The following is a 15,038-nucleotide window of genomic DNA, read 5'->3' as shown; positions in this document are numbered from 1 at the left end:
ACAAAAACAGAAAACTTTGGAAAGATAAAATAATTTTTCCAAGTTAGGGCCACTCTCAAAAAGGCTTGTGTAAGTAGAAAGGACTTCGAAATAAAAGCTATGAATGATTGCAGGACAATACCCATGTACCACCCATGAAATGCTCCCCTGGTGCAGGGTAATCAAAAGCTGTGCTTTACGTTAACTTCAGGCATCTTTACAACGCTAGACAAGTTTTGCACTGGAGAGTAAATTCAAAATAAAGATTTGACGCTGATTTGCTTCAATGCAAGTAAATCTGCCCCCTGGTGTGGTATTACTGCCCTAGTATAAGTGATGGGCCTGAAAATGGGGAATAACATTGTGAATCGACTCCTGCATTACATTGAGCAGGGCACACTGAGTGGAATGAATGTTTGTAATGATAGTTATTTTATTCCCTGTGCCTCCTAAAGAGCATTTACATGTGTGAACGGGATGAAATAAGTTGATGCGAGGAAGGTAGGAAGCTGCTTTGGGCAAATAGAATACTCCCTTCCAGCTGTCAGAAGTACTAGAGACTGGATTGCAAAGCATGTTGTCCTTCGTTATATTACATTTCGTCACCTGTAGGTGGTGCAATTCTTCTTTTAAACAATTTATACATCTTGATTATGAAACATGAGTTTGTTGAATGGTGTTGTCTAGTTATTATATATATAAAAAAGACAGATCTGATCATAGAGACTACTTGGAAATGAAAAAAACTAAATGACACTTTTTCATCTTCTTTGGAATGCTCTCTTACTTACAAGTAATCTTCTTTGCTCCGCGTACCGTTGTCCTCATCCCATTCATGACAAAGTGGAGATAATCATCTCCCAACAGAAAAAAAAGGCAAGAGGAATGCTTGGTTACCCTAATACTGCCCCTCCCACTGGGAGTACATAAGCAGCACTTACCCAGCATTCCACCTGAACTACCAAGCACCCATCAGGAAGGCTGGCTGGCCGGGAGGGAGGGTGGGGCGTAATGAATAGGAAGAGGACTAGGGGACCTGGAGGAATATGACTTGTTACAACACAAGTCATTACATTGTGTAGCATTGCAACGCGGTTGTTAAAATGACCGCATTGTTACCAATCAATGCCATTACATGGACTTGCAGTAGATGGCGTGCTGACATTAGAAATTTGTAACTTACTATTTCAACTCCAGCCTACTTAAAAGTAGGGACAGTGTTGGAATGGTAAACTATACTATTCCTAATGTACACTGTTTATGCCTTATGGGGATGGGATAATGTATTTTTCCTTCTTTTGAAACATGACATGTAGCTTATTTATTTATCATTTTCAGGCAGTGTGTTTGATTAGTACAGACCTATTGTATTTGCTAATGCTTGTTGTATTTAGATATTATTTATATCGTTATTATGCCATGGAAGCTCCACTGTTAGTGATGATAGCACAATCTAAGGACGTTTTCATGATATGGATGTTCTGCTTTGGCACTGGACAAAATCAGTAATTCATCCAAAAAGACAAAAACATGGGCATTTATTAGAAAACTAAATACTGAATACAGATGTTGAAATGCAACAGGAGCATTGCATTATACCTAGTGGGATTGCTATATATTCATAGTGCCCTAAATATGTACTAAAGGTCGCCTTCTATTCATCTACTTCTTTTTTAAGATCCACTTTAAATCAAGCATTCTCATTGCATAACTATTTAAGAAGAACCAAAATTAAGGGTAAGGAATTCCTCTTTTTAATGGCAATAACATTTACCTAACTTATTTCATGCAAGTTTAGGATAAAGAAAATATAAGCTACTGCTATTGAGAAATAGGGGTGAATTCTCATGGGTAACTTACACTTACACTGTTGAATATCTTTACAACTTTTGGCCATTCACAAAGTCTGAGTGTAAAGTTCCTAAAATTGTTAACTTACACATCTCCAACCCATCAAAAATGGGGTGGAGCCACATTTATGAGTGTTATTTACTTTTCTCAAATGGAACAGTTGTAGGGCCAGCACCACACATAGCCCACCTCTGTTATTGCAACACTCTCTGATAGATAATAATGGCAACAGGGACTTCAAATATAATTCCTTAGCAAATAATGTGAAATTAAAATAAAATTTGAAACATTGTGCACACATAAATAACTATAATTTAAAGATAACAAATATATACAAATAAAACATATTTAATAATGTTATAAGACACATCAATTTATTTTTTCAATTTAAAAATTAAGTAACATTAAAAATTACTTTCAATTACATTTATATATAATGTTTAATCATTATTAAAATATCATAAAACCATATTTTTTTTCTTTAAATGGGAATGTATTTTTAATTAAACTTCGGAAAAATAATCTTAATTTAAAATAAAATAATTAAGTTAATTAAAGATTTTTTACAAAAATTTTCCATGTTTAATAAATGTTACTTTTTTCTTTATACTTTAGCATACATAGATCTTCACTTCAACTGTGGTGGCTACCTGTGGTATAGTAGAGGGAAAAGGAAACAAATATTTAATCCGGATTGGCAGAGAGAGCTTTAAAAACAGATATACAAATTACACAGCTGTATAATTTAATTATTCACTATTTTTACCTAAGCTGCCACCCGTGGCACCACTTCTGCTGGATTCATCCTATTTCTCAGTTAGAGTGTACACTCCTTTGCTACTACTAATCACTAAATGCATGGTCAAGAGGTTTGGCTGGTCATCGTAGCATTGGTCACTAATTCTTCCTGGTAATGAAATACCAGATTCATTTCTCAGCTGAGCTTGACCTGATTAAGAGCTTACTGCACCCTCCTGGTCATTGCCCAGCCTGAGCATCTATCCCTAGATACAGAGGCCAGCTGTTTCTCTTGCCCGGGAAGCTTCCTCTTTACCTTTGTATTACAATTTGAGGCGTAGACAGCTGTTATCCGGGAGCAGTGCGGGTAAGCACCAAACTCAACTAAAGTTGGTTGTGTCTGACCTCTGTCCACACAAGGGATCCAGGTCTCTAGGCCAGCTGCCTGATTGAGGCCCAGTTTGTAGGACAATGCAGACTGAGAACCCTCTGATCTGGGGGAAATACTTATGACTGATTCTTTCAAGGAGGCTGGATTTCAGTTGGGTGGTGAGGAAACACCACATTTCTGAAACAGCAGGTACTGTTCACAATAAAAGGGTGGAACTTTTTGAATCAGGGCAGTTTAACTTGCACCGGGTCTACTTGGACATCCTACTGCAAAGCAACACTTTTGGAAGGATCCTTTAGCGAAGTTCTGTGGATTAATTGGCGACAATTAGATAGAATGAGCAGTGAAATGAGTTTCTCCTGCAACCAATTTCCCTAACTGGATGACAGGACTTTTGAAATTTCCATTAATACAGGCAATTGTCTTCAGAAGTAAACGATTACCTCAGAGACCTATACCACAGGAACCGAAGGGCCAAAAAGGCTTCATCTGTCGGACCCCTGACCTTCCTCCTCCCCAGGTCTGACTCCTTGTCCTGGAGTTGCTTTTCACTCCATGCATGGGAGAGAACCTCCAATACCAGATGTGCAGATCAATGCCCAAAAATGTGGGAACATCTGTGCCTTCTTATTGCCACTCCCTTAAGTCCAATATGTTGATCACTGCACAAATGCTTCGTTGGGTTGTGAACTTCATTTATAAGCTATGGAGTGATATGGAAGCGCCTAAAAGCACATCGGGCCGAACTTTAGATCTTTTTATCACTTTATAATGCCTTTTGACCTTTTGCAAGGTGATATTTCAGGAGTCTCTACCTTTGACTTTGAAACCCTTTCTGGGTGGGTATCAAATGTGGTTTGCGTCTTGCACTAAATCCATCCTGTACATTGCAGAATAGGGAACTTCTTCAAGTCCTCCACGCTCAACCCAATGGAGAATCACAAAATGTCCATGGTGTTTGGGGTGAGGTTCTGAAAGAAGTTTCCACATTTGTGGGAATGTTTGCCCCATGCAGGCGGGAGAGGAATCCTGCTTCCAGAGCTGCTGCTGTTTTGTCAACCATTGGGTTTACTCATGGGGGATTTCCTTGGCAGTGGGTCAGATTTTTCTCTACAAAGGGTGGCTGAGATACTCTGTAGCCTGCCTGAGGTTGTTACAAGCCTTATACCTTGCATAATATTAGCCTCCATGCCTTGATATATATCATGCTAGAGAATGTAGATATTCTCAATTCCTCAATTTGAAATAATTATTTTTTTGAAGGTCTGGAAGTAAATATTATTCCACTCATCTGCTTAAGCTCCTGAATAATATTTTTTTCTCCTGTTTTAGCTGTTTTGAATAGTTTTGCACAACGTGGTTAATTCTTTGTAGCGATTTAAGATTGATCAGGCCATTCATAATGGTATTCTTCTTGATAACCATTTACACTTCAAAAGCATTGCCCACACCAATAATTCCCCCCTGGAACACCTGGTGTGGGGCTATTGGCTTTGCTAATGGTTTTTTTCTCTTCACAGAATGCATTTCAAGTTTGCAGGAGTGTGCAGACAAGAATTGCAACCATCTTCGAATTTCCTAAAAACAACTCAAAACACTTCACAAGTTGGCTAGAGTATGTATGTGTGCTGGCATTGTGGTCATCCTAGAATGGGTTGTTTTGCATTAATACCAAAAGGCATTTCAAGATGGCTGCAGTGCCTGCATTCCTAACGCCTACATCAGTGCTGCTGTTGCACAGCATTGGCACATAAAGGGTGTTGATGCACACATGCATCATCACATGAGCTTTGGTAGCTCAGGTATCACAATGCTCGCATGATGTTGCGCTGTTTTAAATTACCTTTCCAAAATGGTGATGCGCATCTTGGAGTAGTAAATTAAATAAAAATAAAAAGTGTCTCGAAGCAAATTTTATTTTATAAAGTGGTGTCCCAGCAGGAATTTGTAGCTGCCCAGTCCTCAAAAAAAATAAAGACAAAAAAACGAGATAGGGAGGAAGGAGCAATGATGAAGCAGGTAGGTGATGTAAGCGCTAATGAGCGGCAGAAGAATCTGTGAAGAAACTGGATGGGCTACACTGACCAAACCAAGAAACCCCAGGAGGGGCAGTAATCTGAACAGATTAGCTGATGTGCATGAGAGGAGCAACACAGAGTAGGTGGGTGGGACAGGGCTTAAGCAACACATGATGGAGAGAGAAAGAATACACAGGCACCCACAAGGAATAAAGGGAGAAAAAGAAAAAGTAATTCGCTGAATGTAAGCAGTGGATGGATAGAAGCCTTTTCATGAAAAGAGTTAAAAATAAGCTATGCACCACTAGAGAGTCACATACAATAAAAGAAAGGTGATCCGTGGAATAAGAAGCAAGCAAAGAAGATTGACAAGAATGCCAAAGAATGGTAAACAATTGGGAGACATAAAAGGCCATTATAGAAGGGGCGTAAGACAGGCCCCCGCTGCCCCCGCATTGCGGGGGGAAGCCGTGCTCCAGGGGTCCCCTTACTGAAGCAAGCATTTTTTGGTAATTAATACATGACGCCCACCGCCCTCGCTCGTTGCACCTCGCCATGGCCTCTTTATATTGGTGCGCAGATGTCATCGCCTCCGCAGCTGCGCAGTCCTCACCCTCAGGGTGGGGCTGGCATGGGGAACATTGTCATGCGCATCGTGCAAATAAAAGTGCGCACATGACGGGTGAGGTGAGGTATCACAGAGGCCGGAGATGACTGATAGGGACCGTGCTGTCGCCGGACATAATTAATTAGTTCTAGCCCCTGGCTAGCCTTGCAGTCTTCCCCGTCTTCTGCCGCCCGCAGGTGAGTCTCCGACGCCTCCGAGCCAGGAACAAGAAATCCGTCTCAGAGGGTGGGGGGTGAAATTGGATGCATCATAGTGCGGGCGGCCGGGGTTAAATAAGTACAATGTAGTATAGGCCCTCAATCCGTTCTGTGCAGTGCAGACCCCGAAGATTGCTCAAGTTTGAGAGATAAGGGATCATGGTTGCAGCTTGTGCACCATCGCGTGGCTGCAATAAATCAAACATTTTATTCATGATGATTGTCACCTTTGCAATCATCATGATTAAAATTTTGACTTATTGCAGCCACGCTATGGTGCACAAGCTGCAACCATCACCCCCCTCTCCTCTCAGTCTCAGAAACTGGACCCCCAGCGCCGTGAATTGCAGAGGGAGTGACATATTTCAGGACTGGAATCTGAGGAGGAGGGCGACCGGGCCGATCACCCCCCGACCTCCCCCCCTCCCCCCCCCCCCGTAATTAACCCATCGCTACAGCTTGCGGCCTGGCAAGCTGTAGTAAGGTCAATCTCCCTGGAAATCTATGCAGGCTCGAGGTTGCCGGTGTCTGGTTTTGAGTGTCAGTGTTGCTGACAGAGACTCTGTGGCGCCTTCAACAACAGAAACACCATCTACCTCCCGTACAGGAGGCGGGCACATTGAAAAGTGAGGAGAGTCTTATGGAAAGGGGCGACCACTCGGTCCCCCCGAACGTATGGTGGAGTACCCCGATCCCCCCGGGAAGCCATTTTTGGGCGGGAGGCGAGTCTCGGCTGGTATGCCCGAAGCGGCGTAGCCGGGGCGCGCCTTTTCCTGCCCATAGAGGGGTTGTCCTAGACACCTACACCGTTGGCCACGCCCTGTAGGCGGATCGGAGGAGGGTCCACGCCCGCCCGAAGGAGGATAAGAGGAGCGACAATCCAAGGAAGCATCCTCTTGTTCCTGTGCTCAGAAGCTGCACCTCCCCGTTGCACGTGAGCTCGAGACGGAACAAGGAGCCAATTTTGAGAATTTGTAATTCTTGTGTTTTCTCTTCTAGCGCTTCGAACTCTGGTTCCAGGATCTTTCGGTCGAATATCGTAAGAGAATGCCGGGCAAAAAGGTCGGAAAGAAGGTTAGCACAGACCAAATGCTCCGTATGCTGGTGAAGGACATGGCGAACATGAAGAAGCAGATGGCGGCCATGAACGGTACGGGCCGGCCTAAGAAAGTCATCGGACCAGCATTGCCGGGGGTAGTCCCTGCCGGGAGAGGTAAAAGGGCCAGGAACAGGGCGGCAGGGGGTGAGGCTCCGGTTCCCGAGTCACCTCCGGCGAGCCCAGTCAGGCCAGTAGAGGCCCCAGTTCCGATTCCGGATGCAGGACAGCCGATCCCTGTCGTAGTTACACCTGTGAACGAGGGGGGTATGCCACCCGAGTTAGCCGCACAGTTGGCGGCGTGGTTGGGCAAGAATAATGAGGGTGCCATAGCTCCAGGGGATACGGCCGAAGAGGCCAAACTAATAATGAAGCAGTTGCGGCAGTCTCGAGATGCTGCGAAGGCACCTTGTCCTTTTGTTCCCCCTCAGGTTCCCGCAGAACAGCCGTCTTCGGGCGTTGGAACAGCGGCAGCAGCGAGTTCAGCTACTGATTCGGGTAAGAAGCCGTTGCCAATGGCTGGGGAGGGGTCGGTACCCTCAAGAAGGGAAAAGGTGGTACAACATATCCCGTTGGCCACTAAGGAAATGATATGGGCGGATAAATATGTGAATATATTTTCGCTATTAACTGATCATTATGAAAAAGAGCACGTTAAAAATCAGAAGGAATTGTTGCATCCAAGTGTATGGCGAGCAAAGATGGCGGGTTTCAGAGTTGAGACAATCGCTAATTGGGCCAGGGCTTTCGGGATGTTCACTGCAATCATGGGGGAACGTAGGCCTGAGGTATTGACTGAGTTGGCTTGTTACCAGACACGAATAATGGAGTTTTATGAATCTTACGATGGAGATCAATGGTTGGGTTATGATAACAAATTTCGTAAGGCCAAGGAGCACGACTCATCCCTGACGTGGGATTGTTTCGACTCCATTTCCTGGCAGAAACAGGTCAGGTCAAACCCGACAAAGCCGTCTTCGTTTGGCGGGAATGGGGCAGAGCCTTCCCGCCATTCCCTGGCGGTGCCCTTTCGAGCGGGCGCCGGTGGTGATCAGCACACAAGGAGTAATGGGAACTCTGGCAAAAAAGGAGTCTGTTGGAGCTTCAACAGGGGCAAGTGCACTAGGCCACAGGGGACGTGCAAATTTAGGCATGAGTGTGCAGGGTGCGGACAATCTTCACACCCCGAGAGTTCATGCAGAGCCAAGAATGGCGATTCAGGGGGCAGAGGCGGCGCCAAACAGGTCTAATGACGGCCGAGGGGCGCTGCTACCTACTCCCATCGACATCATGGCAATGATCCCTTGGCTGAACGAATACCCTGATCATGTCTCCGCTGGGGTATTGAGGGACGGTTTCTCATGTGGTTTCCGCATCCCGGCGGGGGATTTTCGGGGTGAATCGCTGTGTGAAAACCAACTGTCGGTTCGTCAGAATGCGGTTGTAGTACAGGCAAAGATTGCAAAGGAGGTGGCCCGAGGTCGGGTTGCGGGTCCATGTAATAATAATAATAAAACCATTTATTGAGCGCCTGGTTACACTGAACAGTGTGTCCCCGCGCTATAGAACCCCATCATTAAACCATCAAACCAGCCAGATCAGTAGAATCTCTAACCAGACACAGACCGCAAGTCTTTAGGGAAGATATGCGTCTTAAGTTTCAAGCGGAATCTCCTCTCGGAGGGTTCCATCCGCAATTCAAGGGGTAGTTTATTCCAATAGGAGGCCGCTAAATAACAAAATGAACGGCCGCCAATTTTGGCTTTAAAAATGCGAGGAACTGTAAACAGCATACTGCCCAATGATCTTAAGTGATGTTTTGGGCGGTGGATACTGAGGAGCTTGTTCAGATAAGGGGGTCCTTTCCCTTGTGCGATTCGATGGGAAATGCACATGGCCTTGAAAAGTATACGCTCCTTTATAGGAAGCCAGTGCAATTTGGATAATGCATCCTTTCCTGAAGCTCTGCGTGGGAGGTTGAGAACTAGGCGGGCAGCCATATTCTGGACTCTTTGTAGTTGTTTCAGACCTTTTTGGCTCAGCCCTATGAGTAGTGCATTGCCATAGTCAAGATGTGGGGTGACTAAGGCATGGACAAGGGATTTCCTTGTATTCATCGGTACTAGGTCCAGGACCTTACGCAGGATTTTGAGAACTGCGTAACATTTACCAGTAACCTTTTCGATATGCTTCGCATACGAGAGTTTGGTATCTAGTATCATTCCCAAATTCTTGGCTGAATCCGTAGGAACAGGGGTCTGACCAAGTTCTGCTGGCCACCAGTCTGATGACCACGCTGAAGGAGCCTTACCAATGAGCAACACCTCAGTTTTGTCTCCATTCAGACGCAAACAGTTATTGTTCATCCAGCTCGCTACAGCTGAGAGACAAGCTGAAAAGTTGATAGCTGTCTCTTCTCCATCTTGACTGAGTGTAATCATTAGTTGCGTGTCATCGGCGTAAGTTATAATATTAACCCCGAAGGACTCAACTATACGTGCAAGGGGTTCCATATACAGGTTGAACAAGGTAGGGCTCAGACTTGAGCCCTGTGGAACCCCGTGCTTCAGCTGTCTGGGAGTGGACTTGAATGGCGGACAATGAATTTGGAAACTTCTATTTTCCAAAAATGACTTTAGCCACTCATATGCATCTCCTTCAACTCCAATCTCTGATAGACGTGACAGCAGCGTAGAGTGTGACACAGTATCAAAAGTTGCGCTTAAGTCAAGTAACACAAGCGCTGCTGTCTGGCCTTTATCAGCTATTTGCCTCAGCAGTTCTGTTGAGTAAAGGACTGCCGATTCAGTAGAGTATTGAGCTCTGAAGCCAGATTGAGTAGGGTGAAGAAATCGCCCTTGCTCCAGATGTTCCATAAGCTGTATATTTACAATTTTTTCTGCCACTTTCATACAGAAGGGCAACAGAGAGATTGGGCGGAGATTCTGAAGTTGAGACACGTGCAAGTTAGCTTTCTTTTTTAATGGAATAACCTGAGCTCTTTTCCAAGGTTCAGGTACCTGCTTTTCAAAGAAAGAAAGGGAGATGAGATGACTTATGTGATTTATTAAAACATCTGTGATGTCAATGAAGCATTTAGGTGGGACAGCATCGTTAGGTGAGCCTGATTTCACACTTTTAACAATGCGAAGCATAGACTGACGGTCTGGCATCACAAAACTGTTTAAGCACCTAGTTCTATCTGGGCAACTGTCTGTCATCTTCACCTGCATAGAAATCGCAGGTATTTTGCGAACCCGCCTGTCCAGAATTTTGTTTGTTCACCGTTGGGTGTAGTCCCCAAGAAGGACCCAGGTGAGTTTCGGTTAATACATAATTTGTCCGCTCCTAAGGGTCTTTCCGTGTATGATGCGATTGACCCGGGAGTTTGTTCGGTGCGGTATGCTTCCTTTGATGAGGCTGTCGCCATGTTGAATCGCCTGGGGCCCGGAGCGCTGATGGCAAAGTCGGATATCGAGTCAGCGTTCCGGTTGCTCCCGGTACACCCACAGGATCAGCGTCTGCTAGGTTTTGTGTTCCAGGGACGCTATTACATGGATAAATGTATGCCAATGGGTTGCTCCATCTCTCGTGCGTATTTTGAAAAATTCTGTAGTTTTTTTACAATGGGCGTTCACCAGAGCCACAGGCTTTACGCAGGTTATGCATTACCTTGATGATTTTCTGTTTCTGGGGGCAGCTGGGGACACGGAATGTGCACAGGCTTTGAGTAAATTTTGTGATCTCATGAGAATATTTGGCGTGCCACTGGCACCGGGCAAAACAGTGGGACCGTCTGCTTCGCTCGAGTTTCTAGGAATTGAGCTCGATTCCGAAGAGGGGTTCTTCCGTTTGCCTAAGGAAAAGGTATTGAAATTTATGGCCTCACTCGGGGCATGTGTTGACCAGACGAAAGTAACGTTGCACCAGTTGCAGCAGGTTGTGGGTCAGCTTAATTTTGCCCTTAGAGTGATACCAATGGCTCGCCCCTTTTCTCGCTCTATTGCTCCAGCCATGGTGGGCCTTAGGGAAGGGCATCACCGCACAAGACTCTCGGCAGAGGTTCGCCAGGACATGCGCATATGGTTGGCATTCCTGGCGGATTTTAACGGTCGTGTCCTGTGGAACAAACCAGCGGTTTCCTCCGAGGAGCTGGGTTTGTGGACCGACTCGGCAGGGAGTGTGGGTTTTGGCGCCATCTTTGGTAATCAATGGTCGGCACAAACATGGCCGGCATGGTTGCACGAGAGTGGGCTCACAGGTAACATTGGGTTTCTTGAACTGTTCCCTATTCTAGTGGCCTTGAAGACATGGCCGGAGGGATTTCGTGATCGCACTGTGGTGTTCTGGTCGGATAATATGACTGTGGTAGAATGTCTCAATAATCAGGCAGCTCGCTGCAAATTGATCTTGAGATTGATGAAAGAAATTGTCCTGCTATGTATGAAATTAAACGTCCACTTTAGAGCAAAACATGTGCCTGGGGTACTGAACCAGGCGGCTGATGCACTATCTTGTTCCCACATGCAGGCCTTCCGGGGCCATCTGCCCTCTGCGGACTTGGTGGCGGCACCATTTCCCGAAGTTCTCTGGTCTCTCGGTGCCCCGGATTACAAAACCTCATGGGAGAGAGTCTAGCCCCCAGGACAAGGAAGGCATATGAAGGGGCGTTCCGTTCCTATTGGGCATTTTTGGGTCCAGCTGGGGGGGAGCATTGGGGGCAGGAGGAGTATGTCCTGAAATTTCTAGTCTCATTGCATCAGGCAGGCCGATCAGTGGCAACAGCCAATAGACACCGAGCCGCCATTGCATTCATGGCGCAGGCTCATGGCATTCAGGACCCCACAGCGTCCTTTCTAGAAAAGAAGGCGTTGCGCGGGTGGCAACGCCTTGAGGGTCGTAGGGAGGACGAGAGGCGCCCGATAGGGCTAGCAATGTTGTCCCAGTTAATGTCCGTACTCCCTGCGACTTGTTCATCTCAGTCAGAGACAGTGCTGTTCCGGGCCGCCTTTGCATTAGCGTTCCATGGGGCTATGCTGATAAGCGAACTGGTAGCAAGGAACAAGCGGGATACGGGGGGAGGTCTGTGTCGAGAACACATCCAGATTAGAGGTGACGCGATGGTAGTCACTATAGCCAAGTCCAAAACCGATCAGGGAGCGATCGGAGACAGTGTGGTTGTTCAACGCATGCTGGGATCCCACATGTGCCCAGTGAAATGCGTGGAAGAGTACTTAGCGCAAAGGGCGGCATCATGGGGGGGAGCTTGCTGAGACATACCGACGCCACCCCACTGACCAGGTTTCAGTTTCAGCGGGTGTTAATAATGGCAATCGCGGCAGCGGGCTTGAACCCGGGCGATTTTGGGACCCACTCATTCCGGATAGGTGCTGCTACAGAGGCTACAGCCAGGGGGTTGAGTGTGGATAAAGTAAAACAGTTGGGGCGTTGGTCCTCGAATTGTTATAAGAGGTATGTGCGGTTGCACATGTTGTGAAGCTAATGTCATGCACTCACGCTTCTTGTTTTCTGTTTGGTTTACAGTTTCGCGAGCAGGCTTTGCGGGGCGGACTGTGCAGTTGACCCGACACCTGGGAACCAGTGGTCAAAGATCACCGGCTGAGGGAAGAGTGGTGTGGGTCGTCGGCCACTCATACGTGAGGCGTGCCGCAGACGTATTCAAAGCAGGTGACATGATTCACATGGCTGGGGAATACGGGTACAGGGTGACCTTCTTCGGAAGGGGCGGGCTCTGTATTGACCAGTTTCAAAATTTTATGGAGGGTTTGTTAGGGCGGACAAGGTCACCACCATCTGTAATCATAGTGCATCTTGGGGGCAATGATTTGGTGACCACTGGTCGACGAGTACTTCTCGAATTAATCTTATCCACAGTAAGTTGGTTGGCGAGAAGGGTTCCGGGGTGCACGATTGCATGGTCACACATGATTCCGCGGAAGGTGTGGCGGGGGGCTATCTCTGTGTCAGCTTTAAATCAGTCGGTGAAGAAGGTAAATAACAAACTTGGTAGGTTGTTTCGTACAGGTACATTGCATTGTGTTCCTCATGGGTGTATCCGGGGGGACCATATGTATCTGGAGGATGGGGTCCATTTGTCCCGGGAGGGGAATGTTTTACTCATAGGAGATTTTGTAGCTTGGTTAAAGAGTTTGTGCAGCCATGACCTTTAGGTAGGAGTTTTGTGGGGGAGTCCGGATAGCCGGTCAACTATCCGGCCTGTGGCGGTAAGGTCATGATCGGTGAGCAGTAATTGGAAGATCCCTAGAGGTGGGGGCGTCACCCATTATGGATGGGAGCGCCCGGGGGGAGTCGGCCATTGGCCCCTCAAACGGAGAGGCGGTCTCCTCTAAGGATGGGGCCGCCGAAAGGGAAGGCAGTCATAGGCCCCTCCCTGGGGAGGAGGGGCTACGGGCCCCTCCTGGGAATTTCCCGGGGCCAGGACATCTGCGACGGCAGATGTGGTAAGCAGTGTGGGGTGGGAGGGGGGTCTACGCTACCTTCTAGACACCTCACACGAGTCCTCGGACGACCACTAAAGATGGCGTCGAGTAAATATGGGGCCCCCGTTAAGACAAGGGAAATTGGAAGTTGGCACAGAGGGACAGTCCTCTGTGCGCCCGCCCCTCACAAGTGAGGGTGGAGTTCTGGTTTAGGGATCTGACACCGGTTACGACCTTGCCGTTGGCCCGTAATGTTAGGATGTACAATTTGGATTTTTGAAATGCATTTACAGGATGTTTTAGAATCTGTTAGGAGAACCTCTGTATTAGAGATGTGTTAAGGTTAGCCAAGAAACATCGTAATGTGTAAATGAAATTGTACATGATATGAAACTGTTATTTTAATGTTTTAATTTTGTTTCATATTTTAATAAATACGACCGGGAGGGTAACTCCCTCCCGCCTTCCAAAAGTTCAAGAACCGTTTCCGTCTTCCCATTCTTGGGGAGTGTGTTGGGAGGGGGTGACGGGTATCCCAACCATATGGAAAGGGGCAACCACTCGGTCCCACCGAACGTATGGTGGAGTACCCCGATCCCCCCGGGAAGCCATTTTTGGGCGGGAGGCGAGTCTCGGCTGGTATGCCCGAAGCGGCGTAGCCGGGGCGCGCCTTTTTCCGCCCAAAGAGGGGTTGTCCTAGACACCTACACCGTTGGCCACGCCCTGTAGGCGGATCGGAGGAGGGTCCACGACCGCCCGAAGGAGGATAAGAGGAGTGACAATCCAAGGAAGCATCCTCTTGTTCCTGTGCTCAGAAGCTGCACCTCCCCGTTACACGTGAGCTCGAGACGGAACAAGGAGCCAATTTTGACCCACCCACCAGCCCCTGATGACAGCGATTTGTTTTGGAATAAAGTTGAGTGACACGATACTGTTTCTTTTTTAGGTTGTTTTCGAATAAAGTTGGTAATTTTTTGGTATGTAAATAAAGTGGTTGCTCTTTCAGCATGTATGTCGTCAAAGTTTAGTAGGAGTTTATACTTTGAATCGCTCAGTATGACTGTCTTTTTCCATCCTCTTTAGTATAAAAAATGTCGTATTTATTTTGGTCGGGCGGTAAGGTCATGATCGGTGAGCAGTAATTGGAAGATCCCTAGAGGTGGGGGCGTCACCCATTATGGATGGGAGCGCCCGGGGGAGGCGGCCATTGGCCCCTCAAACGAGGAGGCGGTCCCCTCTAATGAGGGGGCCGCCGAAAGGGAAGGCGGTCATAGGCCCCTCCCTGGGGAGGAGGGGCTACGGGCCCCTCCTGGGAATTTCCCGGGGCCAGGACATCTGCGACGGCAGATGTGGTAAGCAGTGTGGGGTGGGAGGGGGGTCTACGCTACCTTCTAGACACCTCACACGAGTCCTCGGACGACCACTAAAGATGGCGTCGAGTAAATATGGGGCCCCCGTTAAGACAAGGGAAATTGGAAGTTGGCACAGAGGGACAGTCCTCTGTGCGCCCGCCCCTCACAAGTGAGGGGGGAGTTCTGGTTTAGGGATCTGACACCGGTTACGACCTTGCCGTTGGCCCGTAATGTTAGGATGTACAATTTGAATTTTTGAAATGCATTTACAGGATGTTTTAGAATCGGCTAGGAGAACCTCTGTATTAGAGATGTGTTAAGGTTAGC

The sequence above is a fragment of the Lissotriton vulgaris genome, chromosome 7 (assembly GCF_964263255.1).
Source record: "Lissotriton vulgaris chromosome 7, aLisVul1.2, whole genome shotgun sequence".
NCBI lineage: Eukaryota > Metazoa > Chordata > Amphibia > Caudata > Salamandridae > Lissotriton > Lissotriton vulgaris.
The sequence above is the reverse complement of the archived record's forward strand: the minus strand, read 5'-3'. Positions refer to the sequence as shown.